The sequence below is a fragment of the Nerophis lumbriciformis genome, linkage group LG07 (assembly GCF_033978685.3).
Source record: "Nerophis lumbriciformis linkage group LG07, RoL_Nlum_v2.1, whole genome shotgun sequence".
Classification (NCBI taxonomy): Eukaryota; Metazoa; Chordata; class Actinopteri; order Syngnathiformes; family Syngnathidae; genus Nerophis; species Nerophis lumbriciformis.
This window is the reverse complement of record NC_084554.2, coordinates 21,284,609-21,304,632: the sequence shown is the minus strand read 5'-3', so window position 1 is coordinate 21,304,632 and position 20,024 is coordinate 21,284,609. Positions and strand designations below refer to the sequence as shown.

General features: G+C 47.0%; 1 protein-coding gene across 4 annotated transcripts in view; it reads left to right on the top strand.

Moving 5' to 3' along the window:
* Nucleotides 1–20,024, top strand: part of LOC133609761 (receptor activity-modifying protein 3-like) — a 156,712-nt gene that overhangs the window by 34,209 nt on the left and 102,479 nt on the right. The window lies entirely within an intron of this gene.

Here is a 20,024-nt window from a genome sequence, read left to right as displayed (position 1 = left end):
CGCCAGTCCCAAAAACTGCCTCACCTCTTTTTTTGTCTTGGGGGGTGGACAGGCCGCGATTGCCACTGTTTTGTCTACCTGTGGCCGCACCTGTCCCCCTCCCAAGTAGTATCCCAGATACTGTACCTCCCTCCGGCAAACCGCGCAATTCGGTGCGGTGAGCCCCGCCCGCATGTGTTGTTCACAGCCGCTACTCTGGATGATGACATCATCCAGGTAGGCAGCCGCGTATGCAGCGCGGGGCCGCAGCATGCGGTCCATGAGACGCTGGAACGTGGCGGGGGCACCGAACAAGCCAAACGGAAGTGTCACAAATTGGTACAAACCGTCCGGAGTGCAAAAGGCCGTTTTTTCTCGGGACTCTGGTGACAAGGGAATCTGCCAGTAGCCCTTGGTCAAATCCAGTGTCGTGAAAAATTGAGCAGTGCCCAGCCGATCCAGGATCTCGTCGACCCGAAGCATTGGGTACACATCAAACCGTGATATTTCATTCACCCTGCGGTAATCCACACAGAACCGCACAGTCCCATCCTTCTTCCCAACCAGAACAATGGGACTGCACCACGCGCTGTGGGATTCTTCTATCACCCCCAACTCAAGCATGGTTTTTAATTCCTCCCAAACCACTTTGCACTAGTGTTCGGGAAGCTGATATGGCCGAGACCGCACCGTAACCCCGGGCTGGTCTCAATATGATGTTGGATGAGATTCGTGCGGCCGGGCCGAGAGGAGAACACATCAGAGAAGCGCCGCTGTAACTCAGCCACATCCGCCCTCTGCGCTAATGTGAGCTGGTCGTCACAGGGCAGCCGAGGGGCCGGGTCAGAGCGCGGGATCTCCGGCCCCAACTCCTCCTCCTCCCTCACTACTGTCACCATGGAAACAGCTCAACCTCTTTCCATGCCTTCAGCAGGTTCAGATGGTAAATCTGAGTGTCTACGCGTCGGTCCGAGCGCCGAATCTCATAATCGACATCACCCACTTGCCGTGCGACCTCAAAGGGTCCCTGCCACTTTGCAAGTAATTTGGTGCTTGAGGTTGGAAGCAATACAAGTACTTTTTCTCCCGGTGTGAATTTGCGTAGTTGGGTCCCCCTGTTATACGTGCGCCGCTGACGCTCTTGGGCACGGAGCAAATTCTCATGTGACAAGTGCCCCACCTTGTGGAGTTTTGCTCGCATGTCCATGACGTACTAAATTTCATTTTTGCTGGAGCTTGGACCCTCCTCCCAGCTTTCCTTAATGACGTCCAGCACATCCGGCCGTACAATAACTCAAAAGGTGCAAAACCAACGGAGGCCTGGGGTACTACCCGCATCGCAAACATTAGGGGTTCCAACCATTTATTCCAATTCTGTTTGTCCTCGTGCATAAACTTACGGATCATGGTTTTCAGCGTTTTATTTAATCTCTCCACCAGCCCATCCGTTTGCGGATGGTATACGCTGGTGCGGATCGCTTTAATTCCCAGTAACCCGTAGAGTTCCTTTATCGTGTGCGACATAAAGACGTGCCCTGGTCAGTCAGAATCTCTTTTGGGATTCCAACTCGGGAGATGACCTGAAACAGCGCTTTCGCAACACTTTTGGCAGAGATAGAGCGCAAGGGTACTGCTTCGGGATAACGCTTTGCGTAATCCACCAGGACTAACACAAAGCGGTATACCCGTGTGCTCGGGTGAAATGGTCCGATGAGGTCCATCCCAATTCTCTCGAACGGGACCTCCATGAGTGGTAATGGGCGCAAGGGCGCCTTTGGGGTGGTCGCTGGGTTCACCAGATGGCAGTCCGGGCAGGCAGCGCACCAACGGCGCACGTCTGCCCAGAGGCCTGGCCAATAGTGTCTTATCATACCCTAAATGTCCAGACATGGGATTAAAATGCGCCGCCTGGAAAACCATTTCCCGGCGGCGTTTTGGCACCAACAACTGGGTGTGTTCCTCCCCGGTTTGAGTGTCACGGCCCACTCGGTATAATCTATCCCGAAAAATGGGGAAATACCCGCGCTTTCCTCGGGCGCACCAGCTGACCGTCAATATAATCCACCTGGTCCCAGGCCTCGCGCAAGGTTTCATCATGGGACTGTTCGAGGGGAAAGTCCTCAGTAGGTTGCCACCGGGGGGGCCCCCCGCGAAGCCCCCACCGGTTCCCGCTCGGCAGTACCGGATGAAGCCGCGTCGCCGCTGAGAACCGCGCGGATACTCCCCTTGACGACTGTCCGTGAACGCACCCCCACACATTGTGTCACCAAATGGTTAAATCCCGGCCAATTCGTCCCTAGAATTACGGTGTGCGTAAGGTGCACGCTTACGGCAACCTTAACCTTATGCTTTTGTTGCTTGTATACAATTTCCACTGGCACAATAGGGTACTCGTGCACATCCCCATGAATACACCTAATTCCCACCCGTGTCGCCTGCCTCAACGCCCCGGGCCGAACCAGTTTTTGGTGGATCATGCAGCCCGAATCCACCATCGCCCGATATGTACCCCCTTGTACCCTTACCGGGACACAGTATGTCTCCCCCAGATTGGGGGCGGGTGCTGGAGGCCCGACAACCCGCATCACCTGCCCCACTTCCATCATGGAGCACACCCGGCGCACGTGTCCGGGCCGTCCGCACCTCCAGCACACCGGCCCTGGGGTTTGAGGTGCCATCTGCGAGGGAAGCCCTCTCCCCGCAGCGCCGGTACCCTGAAATGCACAAATCGAAGATATATTATGACCCCGTGTTCCCCCCCTTGTCGTCTGTCTCTTGGTGCGTGTGGGTGCGTGTTTTTTTGTATGTCCGTGTGGGGAACCTGTTCGCTGGTTTGAGGTGCCATCTGCGAGGGAAGCCCTCTCCCCGCAGCGCCGGTACCCTGAAATGCACAAATCAAAGATATATTATGACCCCGTGTTCCCCCCCTTGTCGTCTGTCTCTGGGTGCGTGTGGGTGCGTGTTTTTTTTTATGTCCGTGTGGGGAACCTGTTCGCTGGCTCCGGGTAAATCAGGCTGGTGTGGTCGCCGCTGCAGAGGCTCTCTTCCCCCCCCCCCCCCCCCGCCCCCCATAGCGGGGTGAGTCGCCGGCGGGGTGCTGGGGTGGGTCCCTCGGCCGTCTTGGTTGCCGTCTCCCGCTGTACCGCCAGGTGTTCCTCCGCCAGTTTCACCGCAGATTTGACGTCTGGGGGGGTGTGGTACCGTACCCACGCGAAGGTCCTGGCCGGGATGGCCTCTACGAATCGCTCCAGAAGGGTGGCCTCCAGCATGTTTGGATCCAGCCCGTTGGGCTGGAGCCAACGGGTTGCTGCGTCTCGTAGCTGGAACGCCAGCACGAAGGGCCGGTCCCTTGGCCCCAACATCATGGCCCGGAACTTCCGACGATGGTCTTCGGGGCTGCTGCCGACCTGGTCAAGTATGGCGCAGCGCAAATTTGCATACTGCATGCGGGCGGTTGCTGCACCTCCCCCACCAGGAGCGGCAGCAGCTTCATGCCCCATTCCTCCTCCGGCCACCTGCACGATGTCGCCGTGGCCTCAAAGACATCGAGGAATGTCTGGGGTCCTCCCCCTCCACCATGCGCTTCATGGAGAACATTCCTCCCGCTGCCTCTGCTCTGTCCATCAGTGCCTGCAGCACCTGTGTCTGCTGCCGGCTTGCTGTTGACACCTCGGCCAGTACTTGGCCCAGCGCCTCCAGCGGGGATGTTGTCGACATGTCTGTGGTCCGCCTTGTTGGGTGCCACTGTGAAGATGTCTCTGTCTCGGGTTCTTCTGAGACCACAGGAAAGGGCACAACACTCCGCTGCGGCGTTTTACAATCGTTTTAATTATATTTGTCACACAAGTCTCTTTTGGCTTTTCAGCTCTTCTCCTTCTCAAATGTCTCTCCTTTGGCTTTTCAGCTCTCTGCTTTCCAGCTCCGCCCTCCCTCATGGTCTCCGACGCTGCTAATAAAAGGAACAGGTGATTAGATCACTCGTTCCAGCTGAGTCATCCACTCACCTGTCTGCCGCTTCATGGCCGGCCTCCGCACACACCCCGCCCGCAGGGAACGCGTGAACCACGCCCCCCACCACATGAACATATCATGGTCAGCCTTTAACCCCCCTGATGGCAAGATGAGGCACTGCTGACCCCTGACAGCAAGTCACTGGTGTTTAAATATAGGAAAATAAAAACCCACACACGAACATGGCAATTTATTTATGCCAACAACCTTATAAATTTAATTTTCATTTATCGGTCGATTAACTGATTTATTGCCCAGGTCTAGAAGCAACTATCGGACACACTGCTGATATAAATGGAACAGTCAAAAAAAAAGGCAGGCAAAAAACTAAATATTTTTTTCCATAACAAATGTCAATCCAATTAACCCGTTCCAGACACCCAAAAATATTGACGAAAAATATGTTTTACAGAAGACATGCAGAAAACAGTGCAAAATACAAATAAATGACAAATGAAATGGACAGTTGAACGTTTAACATCACGTTTAACTTTATTGAAGACTCTTTTTAATAAAGAAAATAAGGAGTAGAGTGTTTTGCGTTATTTCTTCAATGTGTTTCTCACCATCTTTGTCAAAGAATTGGCACTCAAATTTATTTGGCCCTAGGGTGAGGTACTGACTGACTGATTCTGTGGAACGATATTGATAGAATTCACAACTACTTAATTATGCGCAATGTTTGACCATATGATAACTGCTGCAAAGCAGAACTGAAGATGTGAGCTCCTTTATGTCTTATTTATATCTCCTACACATAAAAGAGCACTAATCGAGACCAAAGTGGTTTTCTAATTTTTCTCAAATGGGTCTCATGAGAAATAAGTCTCACAGTTAGTACTATGTGAGATTTCACAATTGTCTAACAGGCGAAAAAAATTGTAAGACAAACAATAGAGATGAATGAGCTGGTTTCTGTCTCAATAATGTCTCAGTGAGCGATACACTTATTTTTTTCTTGCACTGTTTGCTATTAGAGTTTTCAAATGTGTCTTTTTTTTTTTATCTCAGCAAAGACGAAAATTGAGTAATGCATGTTAACTGGCACAATTTAACTATACATCAATCATCCATCCTATCCGTTTTCTATCACTTGTCCCCTTCGGGGTCACGAGGGTGCTGCAGCCTATCCCAGCTGCACTCAGGCGGAAGGCGGGGTACACCCTGGACAAATGGGCACCTCATCGCAGGGCCAACACAGATAGATGGATAACATTCACTCTCAGATACCCACACTAGGGTCAATTTAGTGTTGCCAATCAGTCTATCCCCAGGTGCATGTCTTTGGAGGTGGGAGGAAGCCTGAGTACCCAAAGGGAACTCACGCAGTACATGTAAACTTCACGCAGAAAGACCCTGAGCCCCGAGATTGACGGCACTAACCCTTGTTCCACCGTGTTGCCTTACCTCAATCATATTTCAGTTTATTTAGGATTCTAAAGATGATAAAAAAAACGCTTGCAAAATGGGGCTAATAAGAGTCACTATTGTAGCCTTTAAGCCCACGAAAACAACTTTTAAACCCTCCATCAACCGTTTTATATACACGCTACAGGTACATATATTGTAGTAACAGACACGTTCATACCAATATGTAATATATACAATATTTACCGTATTGCGCACTTATTTCTGGAAACTTATTTCTGTTTCCAATACAGCGCACATCCGACTGCCGGCAACAACAATGTGTTCCTACAAACGCGAGTGTGTGTTCTAATCATGACAGACTTGATAACAGACAACGAAGACGACTATTTTTGGACAAATGAGGATTCACATCTTTATCTTTTTGAAGCGGAATTTACATAGGAAGAACTACTGGTTGTAGAAGCGAGCACGAAAAGAGAGTTGAACGTTGGAGCAGACGGAAGCCAAGAGAGTGAGGTTGGCGTGACTAGCGGGTATTTAATGTGGAACTTGGAACCTAGCTGTGCTGACATAAATTAAGTGCTTACCCAAAACCAACTGGAAATGTCCCCGGCCAGCTTGACCAAACGGACAACTGTCCATCGAGTGAGTCACCATAATGTTGATCATGATACATACCTGTTGTTAAAAGTACAAATGTTGTCAAGCTAGCTATGTACAAACAGAACATGAAATATGGGCTAATACTTTGGTATGGTATTACACTTTATGGTCTTTATTGCACAAGTACAACGAAACTTTGTTTTCAGCACAAACCTGTTCAAGATTAGATAAACAAACAGTGTCCAGGGTTACAGAACAAGAACGCTGATGGATCGCCACAAGGCACCCTGTAAAAGATGGGAAAAAGGTAGACGCTGGGGGAGGATAAGTAAAAAAAAAATGCAATCTCAGGCTGGGCTCCTACGGGGGCCCAGTCGGGAGTGGGAAAAAACTTCATAGCAAACCACATATACATATTACTACATACCACGGCCTGAACATACAGCCGTCCATCACCCCTATGGGATTCGCGAAATGTGGGCTAATACTTTACAGATACTTTAAAATGATTGTTTATGTTTTTCAGTTAGTACAGATTAGTGTCCTATTGCAATGTGTTGTGCATTACAAACTCATAAGCCATTCAGCTGTCGACGCAGTAGCTAGCTTACCTCTTCCTGTAGCTAGCTTACGGCTAATGCCGTAGCAAGGTGATGTGTTACTACAAAGAGTTCCTCAGTGTTTGCTCTAACAATAACAATTTTGCGACAGCTTGGGTATTATACAAGTTACGGAATGTCAATAAAGTATTGTTGGCGGTTTTTGGATGCCTTTTTAAAGTGATTTAGAGGCAGAATGGATTGCTTCCATTAGCTGCATTGCTTGCCACATAGTCTGAGCCGATATTACAAATTACAATGCAAAAAAACCTCTTTTGTCTTCTTGTCTCTCATAAGGATTGTGAATGATAGGCAACATTCTAAAAAAAAGTGAAGTTTACTTTTAATCATGATGCAGTGGTTAATGCTCATGCCTTACTGTCAGATGGTCCTGGGTTCAACTCCCAGGGTCGGCATCTTTCTGTGTGGAGTTTGCATGTCCTTTGGTACTCTAGTGATTTAGTGTGATGGGTAACACTAAATTGTACCTAGTAGGGTTGAACCGGTACCAAAATGTACATCTTTACTTTTCGATACATTTCCAAATAAAGAAAACAACGAAAAATGTCAATATTGGCTAAACAGAACATTTTGCACTACATTAAGCACTCACAGTCAAATAACAATTTTACAAGGTTAAGCTATCAATTAAAAGGCATTAAAATGACATCGACCCTGATGGGAACGTCTTCCCTGTGCTCCTCGACAGTCTGCACCGGAGCCAAACAGCAAGACAGGTGTAACAACTACATTATTACCTGTCACTTTTTATAACTCCTTGTGCAAATTAAATGCTTACTATTGAAATGTTTACCTAAGTTTGAAGCAAAGGTGGTAATACTAATCGCCACATTTGGCGAGGTGTGTTTTAAAGCAGCTTTTGTGAGAGTGGCGTATGTGTGTGCCCCTTTAAGAATGGCAGTATGTGTGGTGAGTGACGTGAGTAAGTGAGTGGGCAACTAAGGAGAAGTAGCGGTATCATGTGCAGGAGTGTTTATAGCATGGTGGATGTCCGATTGTGACCAGGCATTACCATATATGAGTTATTGTGCAGAAATGTGGGGAAATAACTACAAATGTGCGCTACATTCGTTAACCGTGTTACAAAAAAAATCAATTAGACTGATACATAATGTTGGATATAGAGAACATACAAACACTTTATTTATTAAGTCAAAAATATTAAAGTTCGATGATTTGGTAAAATTGCAAACAGCTAAAATGGTGTACAAAGCAAACTATAACCTGCTACCAAAGAATGTACAACAATTCTTCTCAACTGAAGAGGAGAAATATAACCTTAAAGGAAATTCTAATTTAAAACATTTGTATGCACGTACAACACTTAGAACCTTTAGCATATATGTATGTGGAATTAAATGATGGAATGGATTAAGTAAAGAAGTTAAACATTGTACTGATATGATCCAGTTTAAGAGGTTGTTCAAATGAATAGTGCTTACAAAGTACAAAGAAGAAGAACTATGAGAAATACTTTCAACCTTATTGAAAATAAGATATTGTTAATCTCAGTATATTAATAATGACTGAATTAATTAATTACATATTACAAAACTGTTTTATATACTAATTCACAGATATTTTATTATAAAAAGGTCAGTAACTGATATATATTGTAATGCCCCGCAGTGGAGAAGGAGTCACACAGATGAGGATGTGCTGCTCAATCGCTTTATTAACCAGCGGTAACTTGTTAATCGGTTGAAAGTAACGCACACACATACACGAGCTGCTGTTAGCCACAACTCACGCTCACACACACTCTCGCTTACCGCCAACTCACACGCGCATGCGCGTTTACCAAAACCTTAAAGATACAGTACACTTATACAAATATCACAGATATTACATTGCCTCCCCCTTTATGAAGCCCTTCGCCCCGAGGGGTCAACAAGAAAATCCCTGAACCTCGGCGGTCTACGCCTCTGTTCTGACTCAGGTCCATCAACACGTGGCGCTAGCGGCTGAACAGGGACAACAATGGTTGAATATGGGGAACCTTGATCCACTAACTGTCCATTGCCATCTGGTGAGGCAGGCGCCGTCTCAAACTGGGGAACTTCTCTGCCCCTGTAGGGTGCCAAACGGTCTCTATGCAGGACAACCTTTCGGCCCTTAGGGGGCACTGCAACTCTATAGACTACTTCTCCCACCCTCTCAAGCACCCTACACGGACCGTCCCAATGACTGTCCAACTTGGGGCAACGTCCTTTTTTCCTTTTTGGCGTGTACACCCAGACCAGCTCGTCAGGCCTAAAATCCCGGCTCTTGCTCCGCACGTCATGGTTCCTCTTTTGCCTCAAACCAGCCTTCCCCAACTGGTCTCGTGCGAAGGAATGTGCCGCTTCCATCCGATCCTGCAACTTCCGAGCGTACTCCAGTCCTGGCCGATCCTCGGTGCTGCCTGGTGGTCTCCCAAACGCCAACTCAGCCGGTGTCCGGATCTCCCGACCCAACATCAGCAGGGCAGGGGTGCAGCTTGTGGAACTTTGAACCGCGGAACGGTATGCCATCAGCACTAGTGGAATATGTCGGTCCCAGTCATGCTGATGGTTGGCGGTGAGGATGGCTAGCTGCTGCTGCATGGTGCGGTTAAACCGCTCCACTAGTCCATCACTTTGCGGATGCAAGGGAGTCGTGCGTGTCTTTTGCATGTCCAGTCTTTCACACAGGGCAGCAAAAACCCTGGATTCAAAATTCCTGCCCTGGTCGCTGTGGAGAATATCTGCAGTTCCAAAGCGACTGAACATGCCCTCCAGTAAAGCATCAGCCACTGTCTCCGCTTCTTGGTCCGGCAGTGCGTACGCCTCCGGCCACTTAGTAAAATAATCCATCGCGCAAAGCACATACTTGTTTCCTCTGTCTGTTACGGGAAAAGGGCCCATAATGTCCACAGCTACCCTCTCCATGGGTGCTCCAACCCCTTGCTGCTGAAGCGGTGCGTGTGACCGGTCCTGGGGTCCCTTGTAGGCTGCGCACTCATCACAGCGCCGACAGAAGTCTTCCACGTCCCGCCGGTGCTGACCCCAGTAGAACCCTTGGCGCAACCGACGGAGCGTCTTTGTGCTGCCAAAATGCCCTGAGCCCGTTCCCCCATGACACGCCTTCAGCACTGCGTCCCTCAGAGTCTTCGGGACCACCACCTGCCATCTCTCCTCCCCGGTGGCCGGCTCCTTCCACGCACGCTGCAGTACGTCGTCCCTGATGCGCAGCACAGCAAACTTACTCCACAGGCCCTTGGTGCCGACTGACAGCCCCAACACGCCTTCCCAGGGTGGTCTCCTACCACTCTGGACCCATTGCCGCACTGGTTTGAGATCGCTGTCTTCCCCCTGTCTGGCCGCCCACTCTGCAGCGTCCACAGTCTCCAAAGTGCAGCATGAAGGCCCGTCAGCGGTCTCATCTCCGCGCAGTTCCTTCTCTCTGACGTCTTGCCGGTCACAGTAGCTACAACCATCAATAGCACACGGCCGCCGAGAGAGAGCGTCTGCATTGGCGTGCTGCGCCCCAGCCTGATGACACACACTAAAGTGGAAAGACTGCAGCTCCTCCAGCCATCGCGCCACCTGACCCTCTGGTTCACGAAACGACATCAGCCATTGTAGTGCTGCATGGTCGGTTCTGATGGTGAAGGACACGCCACACAAGTAGTACTTGAAATGGCGTACAGCCAACACAACAGCTAACAGTTCACGTCTGGTCACACAGTACCGCCGCTCACTCTTGTTGAAGGTGCGGCTGAAGTAAGCCACCACCCGTTGACCTTCTGGGCCCACCTGTGACAGCACCGCGCCCAAACCAACATTACTGGCGTCCGTATCTACCACAAAAGGCTTAGCTGGGTCTGGAGTAGTGAGGACAGGAGCATTCATGAGGGCCTTCTTGAGCCCAGAAAATGCCTCCTGACAGTCCGGCGTCCACACGAACATCTGATCGTTCTGAAGGAGGCTAAACAACGGTGCGCCACTGCAGGAAAATCCCTTTACAAAACGCCGATAATATGAGGCAAGTCCCAAGAAGCTTTTTAGCTGCTTCTGGTCCTTCGGAATTGGCCAGTCTCTGATAGCGCTGATCTTCTCCTCCAGCGTGCTGATGCCGCTTCCGTCCACCTTGTGGCCCAGAAACTCCACCTCACGCCGCATGAAATGGCACTTCTCTGGGTGTAGTTTCAATCCAGCTGCCTTAATCCTTTCCAGCACCAGCCTCAAGAAATCAAGGGCTGACTGAAAGGACCGTCCATGGACGAGGACATCGTCCAAGTAGACCAAGCACTCTTGCCTGGGGATGTTAGCGAGCACTGTGTCCATCAGTCGCTCAAATGTCCCTGGTGCGTTGCAGAGCCCAAAACTCATGACCTTGAATTGCCAGTGGCCCCTGGTGGTGCAGAACGCTGTCTTCTGTCGTGACTCAGAGGTGAGTGGGACCTGCCAGTATCCACTGCGCAGGTCGAGCGACGAGAACCACGAGGACCCTGAGACCAGGTCCAACGTTTCATCGACCCGCGGGAGTGGGTAACAATCCTTTTTTGTCACCTTATTCAGCGGCCTGTAGTCCACACAGAACCGCGGCCTCATGCTGTTCTTCCTGGGAACCATGACCACGCCAGACGCCCACGGACTGTCAGAGGGTTCTATGATTCCCGCCTCGAGCATGGCGTGGACCTCTCTATCAGCCGCCTCCTGCCGGATCATGGGAAGGCGACGGGGGCGCACCTTGATTGGCCGCGCATCCCCAGTGTCGATGTGGTGTTCAACCAGATGGGTGAGGCCCACCTCATTTTCATTGAAGGCGAAAATGTCCTTAAAGTCCCACAGTACGTGCCACAGCCGCTCACGCTGCTCCCCTTCGAGGCCGACGCAGTTCTTTTCCCAGATGGAGCGGACCGCTACTGTTGTGGACAGCCTGGATGACGTCGCCCCCCACTTTGGACTTGATTCTCCAGGGCGAGCGGACTCTGCCCCCATTATCGGTGGCTGCTGCGTGGTGGATGGTGTCCTCTTGGCTGCGAGCTCCCTGATTGCCTCATCCCTCTCTATGGGGGGGCCTGACAGTCTCTTCCCATGTTGTCGGACTGGCGACTGCGGTGTTGACGGACACAGCCACAGTCCGTTCAGTGGGAGCGGTCAGCTTTACTCGCTGGCCACTCGGCAGAACGAGCACCGCAGACCCCAAGTCTATTACACATCTTGTGGCTTTCAAAAAGTCTCGACCAAGTATACACGGGTCGCTCACATCCGCCACCAAAGCGGAAAATGTTGCTGACAAGCCTCCGATTATGAACATAAATGTCGCTCTGCCTTTCATCTGGGCTATTCCCCCAGTCACTGTCTTTAATCTGGTGAGACTTGGTTCTAAAACGGTTCCAGCTGGAACAACGTCCGGTCTCACAATCGTGGTTGAAGATCCAGTATCCACCAGGGCTGTGCAGGCCACGTCCCCAATCTGCACGAAAACATGACACGGGTCCCCCACTTCTGTCCAGCCCACAGTCACAACAGTCTCGTCACTCGAGGGCTGGTGCTCCCGGTAACTGGTTAAAGGGGTCCGTGTCGTCCGGGCTACACGGACCCTCTCCCGTTTCCCTGCTGGTCCTTTCTATTTGGACAGCGCCGCAGCAGGTGGCCAAGTTGTCCACACCCGCAGCAGACAGCAGTGCACGCTCGTCTGTCCTTCTTTTCCTCATACTGGGTTGGGCGGGTCTGCAGCGCACATACAAGTTCCGCCACCCACGCCGGTCTTTGCTCTACTCCCTGCGTAAACGATGCAGCCGAAACTGGGCGGGAAAATGTCTCAAGTGCTGCCCCAGTGGCGATCTCTCTCTCCATAGCGAGTTCGAGTGCATCTGCCAGGGCAGTGGGGTGGGCGAGCTGGACGCGCAAGCGCAGTTCATCCGGATTCAGTGCTTGGATGAATTGATCACGTATCAGTTTGTTTTGGATTGCATTCGGCATTCCGATATACGCACGCCGACCCAGCCTCTCGATCCCATGAGCAAGGCACCGAAGCGACTCACCCGGTAGTCTGTCACGGTGCTTAAACTCACAGCGCAAAGAGTCTCTCAAGTCAAACTCTCCAAAACGCCTTTGCAGCGCAGCAACCAGCGCACTGTAATCAAGTCTCTCTTCCGGGTTCAGCAGGAGCAAACAGGACGCAGCTTCTTCTGTCAGTGACAAAGCCAACTGTATTGCCCTCACCTCCTCAGTCCAGCCTGCTTTATTAGCCACAAGCTCAAACTGAATTTTAGAAGCTTCCCAGCTTACTTTCCCGGAAAACTTCAGTGTCCTCAATGCTTCGCACACAAACTCATGGGCGGCGCCATGTTTGTTTACATTCGGCGGCGGCGCATGCGCTTCTGCGTCATGACGCCGCTCCGTCATGGCGGTACTGTTGTCCATGTGGCGCGACACGCTGGCTTCACGGCGTCCGTGCTCGACGCAAACTGCGTCCGGCATGTCAATCGCACACTCTCCAGTTCCTTTCTCTACCTTCACTCGAGCGCTGCGGTCGGCGAACATCCTCTCTCCACAATACGGGCGGTAACGGGTTGAAATCGAAGCACTTCTGACACCAATGTAATGCCCCGCAGTGGAGAAGGAGTCACACAGACGAGGATGTGCTGCTCAATCGCTTTATTAACCAGCGGTAACTTGTTAATCGGTTGAAAGTAACGCACACACATACACGAGCTGCTGTTAGCCACAACTCACGCTCACACACACTCTCGCTTACCGCCAACTCACACGCGCATGCGCGTTTACCAAAACCTTAAAGACACAGTACACTTATACAAATATCACAGATATTACAATATATTTGTAAACGCTTTGAAGTGGGAAAAGGGTAGAATTAAATAAGCTTTACTTCTTCCTACTCCTGTAAAGTGAAATGATATGAAACTGTGATGTATTATACTGTAAGTGTGTTCATGTTCCAAATAAACTAAAGAAATAAAGAAAGCACTAGTTTATTAGACAGACTTGCAAACTCTGTAGTGGTGTAGGCTACAAGATATCGTTAACGTTATCAGACACATACAAAAAGGCTAACGTTAACGTTATCAGACACATACAAAAAGGCTAACATTAACGTTACCGTTAGCCACTGACTATGCTTAGGTATCGTTAGTCAAGCTAACATTACTGCAGTCCTGGTTGACATAAGAGGTAACGTTACTACAAGTGAGCAGATATGGAAATTAACCGGCAACAGTTAACGTTAGTTACTCACCGGCGTCACCGCCACTGTAACTGGGACTGGGGCAGCTGGTTGAAGCAGAAAAGAGGGGCGTTCTTCGTTGTCTCTGTCGCTGCTTCTCCACGTGTCGAAGACACGACACGGTTCTCGAACTTTCAGGTTATGCGCAGCCTGAACATGTTTCAACATGCTTGTTGTGCTTCCCCCCTTACACGAGAGTGAAGCCTGGCAATAATTGCATATTGCCGTTTCCTCGTTGTATTTTTTTGTGAATTGAAGCCAACCCTTGGAGTGCTTTTTCCGGTCCATTGTTTTTCCTGCTTTCCCTATCTCCGCCTAATGACTGAGCTACGTGACGTCATTTCTTGTGATGTCCCACGGGGCATTTCTTGTGGGACGGGATTCGTTCCCAGTGATTCAAATAAAGAACCAACTCTTTTTCTTTACTATAGTGGCCTCGATAATGGGTACCGGTTCTCAAAAACGAATTTGAGTCCATGGAATCGGTTCTTTTCTTATCGAACAACCGGGAGAACCGGTTTCGAACATCATCTCTAGTTGCCGGTCGCGTTTTTTGGATTGCTTTGATTTCATTGAGTGGTGCTGGCTGTCTGAGGGTATTGCAGCCGCTGTTTCTGCTGCCGTTTGTTTGTTGGTCCGGTGTGGGGAGGTGGCTGATGTTGTGACTTGTGGCAGCGCGGGCATGTGTTGGCTGGCGAACTTGCCGGCTTCATTCTTGTTTATTGTCGTGTTGGTTGGCTTGTCGGATGTCGGCCTGGACCTGTCCTTGCGCTCTGCCGCGCCATCCTTCACACCCGGTGTCGTGCCGTTGCATGGGGCGGGCCTGTCGGGGGTTGTCCCTGGGGCTCGGCCGGACCTGTGGGGGTTGGGGAAGGTGATCGGCTGGTTCTCACAGGGCAGTGGGTGCCGGGGCTTGATCGCTGTCCCGCCGGCCTGTATATGGATTTGTTGGTTTATGTAAGTGTATGTGTGTGTGTGTATGTATGTAGCTATTGATAAGTGTGTGTGTGTGTGTGTGTGTGTGTGTGTGTGGGTGTGTGTGTGGGTGTGTGTATGTATGTATTGATGGAGGGATGTAGGTATCGAAATGTGTGTGTGTATATATATATATATATATATATATATATATATATATATATATATATATGTCTTAATAAGGTTATCCAAAAAATAGTGCTCGATACCATAGTAGAGCGCAATATATGTATGTGTGGGAAAAAAATCACAAGACTATTTCATCTCTACAGGCCTGTTTCATGAAACAGGCCTGTAGAGATGAAATAGTCGAGGGTACCCCCCCTCATGAAACAGGCCTGTAGAGATGAAATAGTCTTGTGATTTTTTTCCCACACATACATATATATATATATGTGTGTGTGTGTGTGTGTGTATATATACATACATATATATATACATATATATATATATATATATATATATATATATATATATATATATATATATATATATATATATATATATATATATATTAGGGCTGCAACAACTAATCGATTAAATCAATTAAAATTGATTATAAAAATAGTTGCCGATTAATTTAGTCATCGATTCGTTGGATCTATACTATGCGCATGCGCAGAGGCTTTTTTAAATTTTTTTATTAGTATTATTATTTTTTTATAAACCTTTAATTATAAACTGCAACATGTACAAACAGCTGAGAAACAATAATCAAAATAAGTATGGTGCCAGTATGCTGTTTTTTTTCAATAAAATACTGGAAAGGATAGAAATGTAGTTCGTCTCTTTTATCCGATTATTAATCGATTATTCAAAGTAATAATCGACAGATTAATCAATTATCAAATGAATCATTAGTTGCAGCCCTAATATATACATATATATATATATATATATATATATATATATATATATATATATATATATATATATATATATAAATATATATATATATATTTATATATATATATATATATATATATATATATATATATATATATATATATATATATATATATATATATATATATATATGTGTGTGTGTGTGTGTTTGTATGTGTATATATATATATATATATATATATATATATATATATATATATATATATATATATCAGTCAGATTTACAAACATATGAACCCTAAAGAGTATCTTATTCACCATTTGATTGGCAGCAGTTAACGGGTTATGTTTAAAAGCTCATACCAGCATTCTTCCCTGCTTGGCACTCAGCATCAAGGGTTGGAATTGGGGGTTCAATCACCAAAAATGATTCCCGGGCGCGGCACCGCTGCTGCCCACTGCTCCCCTCACCTCCCAGGGGGTGAACAAGGGGATGGGTCGAATGCAGACGACAAATTTCATTACACCTAGTGTGTGTGTGACAATCATTGGTACTTTAACGTAACTTTAACTTTACACATACAAACTGTAGCACACAAAAAAGCAAATGTAATTAAAAAAAACGTTATTATGGTCTTACCCTTACTTATAAATTAAGTCCATGCGCCGCAACTAAAGCCCTCACTTAAACTTTCCACGTGCAAGATTGAATCGATTTTAAAAAAGTGTAACCGAGGGTTTATAAATGTCGCCTATACTGTATGAAACTACAAAATAACAAACACGGAGGCTCCAGTTTACACGAGGACCACTTTATTTACCTTCTTTCAAAAACCTCCGCAACGTGTCATCACTTCCGCTCTTAGCGCCTTCAAAATAAGAGCTCAAGGCATATACTGTATAACAACGCATAACAGGAACTTAACATCACAAAGAGGAAAGCCCATGAAAATAGGTTACAAAAGTTATTTAATAAGAAGCCAAAAAGTGCAAAAACAATAATGTTCGTGTTGGAGGAGTTGTGAATTAGATACACCTGCAGTCTGCAGGTGTACCTAATGTTGTGGCCCTGCAGTCATTCACAACTCCTCCAACACGAACATTATTGTTTTTGCACTTTTTGGCTTCTTATGAAATAACTTTTTTAAATAGATTCAATCTTGCACGTGGAAAGTTTAAGTGTGGGCTTTAGTTGATATAACAATTCTACGGCGGGGGTGCAGGAGGCGGGATTACTGGAGCCTCAGCCAGTGCGTCTTTTGCAGCCGTTTTATGATCGCTCAGCACAAGAAATACGTTACACACATACAGTTGTTGACAAAATACACTGAACATTATATACCTCAGCTAACTAAACTATGGAAATGTATAATATAATTCATATAGCAATACGGTCTCACTGCACAGCAGGCCAGCAGTTAGCCGAGTCCGGAATCCATGTTGAGGCACTGAGTGACGTGCCTCAACTGGCTGCGGTTTCACCGCACCGTCTCTTCTCAGTATTTGAACGGCAAATGTGAAAATTCAGCGATTTTGAATGAAAATAATCTAAAACTGGTGAAGTTAAATGGAAAATAACTTTATAGTATAATCACTGGATACATATAACAATTTAATTAATTTTTTTTCTTTCCATGATGGCAGGTGAGGCCCCGCCTCACCTGCCTCTAGTGACTGCACGTCACTGATATATATATATATATATATATATGTATATATATATATATATATATATATATATATATATATATATATATATATATATATATATATATATATATATATATATATATATTTCTGGGTGTACGCTCGAGGCCTGCTTGACTAGGTCGGCGCCTCAGGCTACTGCATCCGGGCTGCGTGTCTTGAGTTCCTGGGTCCCATCGTCCATCCCTTCTGGGTGCCCGTGTTGGTTGGGGCAGGCTGTGTCTAGTCCAGCAGGCCAATGGTGACTTGGTGTGCCTGGCTGTACGCCCGAGTGCAGCTTTAATGCTTAAATGTCTCAAACATTTCATTTCATCCTCTTTATTTCTCCTTCGAAATAACCTAGACTTAGAGTTCAGTGGCATACATATATGAGTTCTCTTCAGAGTATATTGCTCAAATGGTTATCTCAACTCAACTTCCTTTTTCTCAGTGTTTTCTCATCTCTTTTTAGCCTATCTCTTGCTCCTAAAGGTCCTTAGTAGCAATAAATAAGAAACAAATGGTCATATAATTAAATAAATATGAGAAGCTCAAGATGATCTTAAGATTCGAGATTAAACAGATGAGTGAACACATTTTTGCTGTGGGCTGAGACGGTATACAAAACCTAAAGTAAACTTTTGATGAACATTTTGCATCAAAAACCGAAAACTTCCAGAATGTAAACCACGGTACCTTGATGGAAAGCTCTAATCAAATCAAACACAAATCTTGTATTGAACGTTGCTCTTCCTGTCAATGCCTTTCTTGACATCTGTAATCATAATCAGTTATCTTCTACGCTCACCTCCGATGACCCCTTCCAGGCTTTGATTGAGTAGCTGTGATTCTGTTGTAAGGGAAAGAAGGAATGTCAAACAAGGAAGGAAGAAATCCTTTCGGCAAAGACAATGTCAGTGACTTATTTAAGAGTAGAATTAATGAATTCATTCAGATGTCTCAATTTACCTTTTGATCTTAAAAAAAGTATCTACCGGTAATCTGTTCCTGCATCCCTGCGCTGCGAACAAAAGAAAACACTTCCTTCTTATTGATCTCCTCAGGGCTGTTATTCTCCGCAGATGGTCAACAGGGTTTGAAAAGTACCTTCAAAAGAGCGCAGAGGGAAGTCAGAAGTCATATTCATGAATGCTCGCTTGTGTTGCACTAAATGTATTCATGCATGCTGATTCCCTCACCCCGACTCACCTCGCGTGTCCCGTCTCACTGTGTTTGTATTATATAAGACCAGGATGCAGAAGGTTCCAAAAACAGAAGAGAAATGGGCAGACTAAACAGCGCAGAGAGCAATTAAATAGACACTTATTTGAAAATGTGTTAATATTTAACACATCCACAGTGAATCAAAACTAAAATAGATGACCAGAAAGGCAACATCAATTAAAAAGATGAAATAATCTCTCATGCTTATTCATATTTCTATTTCTTTGCTGTACAGTAGAGCTACAACTAACGTCAGCACGTTTTAATAGACTAGAGAACGATATTTTTTTTCAGTAAGTTGACTAGTCAAACAATTATTGCTTACGAACTTCATTTTACTATAACTTTTATAACATTTGTGAAATGTTGTTGTTGTAACAAAATAAACATGAATTAATGATAAATAAATTGTTATTTTAATTGACAAAGGGTATGGTCTACTAAGATCCAAATACCATGTGCTATAAAATTGTATGTAGTCAAGCTGAAGGAGGAGTCCAATCAGGTCCTTATGGCTCATGGGACTGCGAAGGCAGCGGACAGGTGCCACCAGGCCAAGCGGTCTGTGGCTTTGGCGGTTGCAGAGGCAAACATTTGGACATGGGACGAGTTCGGAGAAGCCATGGAATGCGACTTCCGGACGGTTTCGAATCGATTCTCGAACACCATCCTCCGCTTCAGAAGGGGGAAGCAGTGTACTGTCAACAATGTGTATAGTAGGGACGATGTGCTGATGATGTCAACTGGGAATGTTGTGGATCGGTGGAGGGAATACTTTGAAGACCTCCTCAATCCCACCTACACGTCTTTCAATGAGGAAGCAGTGCCTGGGGGCTCTGTGTTGGGCTGTCCTATTTCTGGGGCTGAGGTTGCAGCGGTAGTTAAGAAGCTCCTCGGTGGCAGGGCCCCGGGAGTAGATGAGGCTTTAAGGCTCTGGATGCTTTGGGGTTGTCGTGGTTGACAAGACTCTGCAGCATTGTATAGACATCGGGGGCGGTCCCTCTCGATTGGCAGACTGACGTGGTGGTTCTTCTATTTGAAAGAAGGATGTGTTCCAACTATCCCACTGATGTGGTGGTTTTTCTAGAAAAAAAAGAAGAGTATGTTCCAACTATTGTGGGATCACACTCCTCAGCCTTCCCAGTCAGTTCTATTCAGGTGAATTGGAGAGGAGGCTACGCCGGATAGTCAAACCTCACATTCAGGAGTAACAGTGTGGTTTTCGTCCTGGTTGTGGAACTGTGGACCAACTCTGTACTCGGCAGGATCCTTGAGGGAGCATAGGAGTTTGCCCAACCATATGTGTTTGTATGTGTTTTGTGGACTTGGAGAAAGAATTCATCCTTGTCCCTCGGTAAGTCCTGTGGCGAGTGCTCAGAGAGTATGGGGTTTCGGAGAGCCTTATTGTGGCGGTCCGCTCCCTGTATGATCAATGTCAGAGCTTGGTCGTCAGGTGGCGGGGGTCTCCCTTTGAGATCGGATGACTAGCTCTGT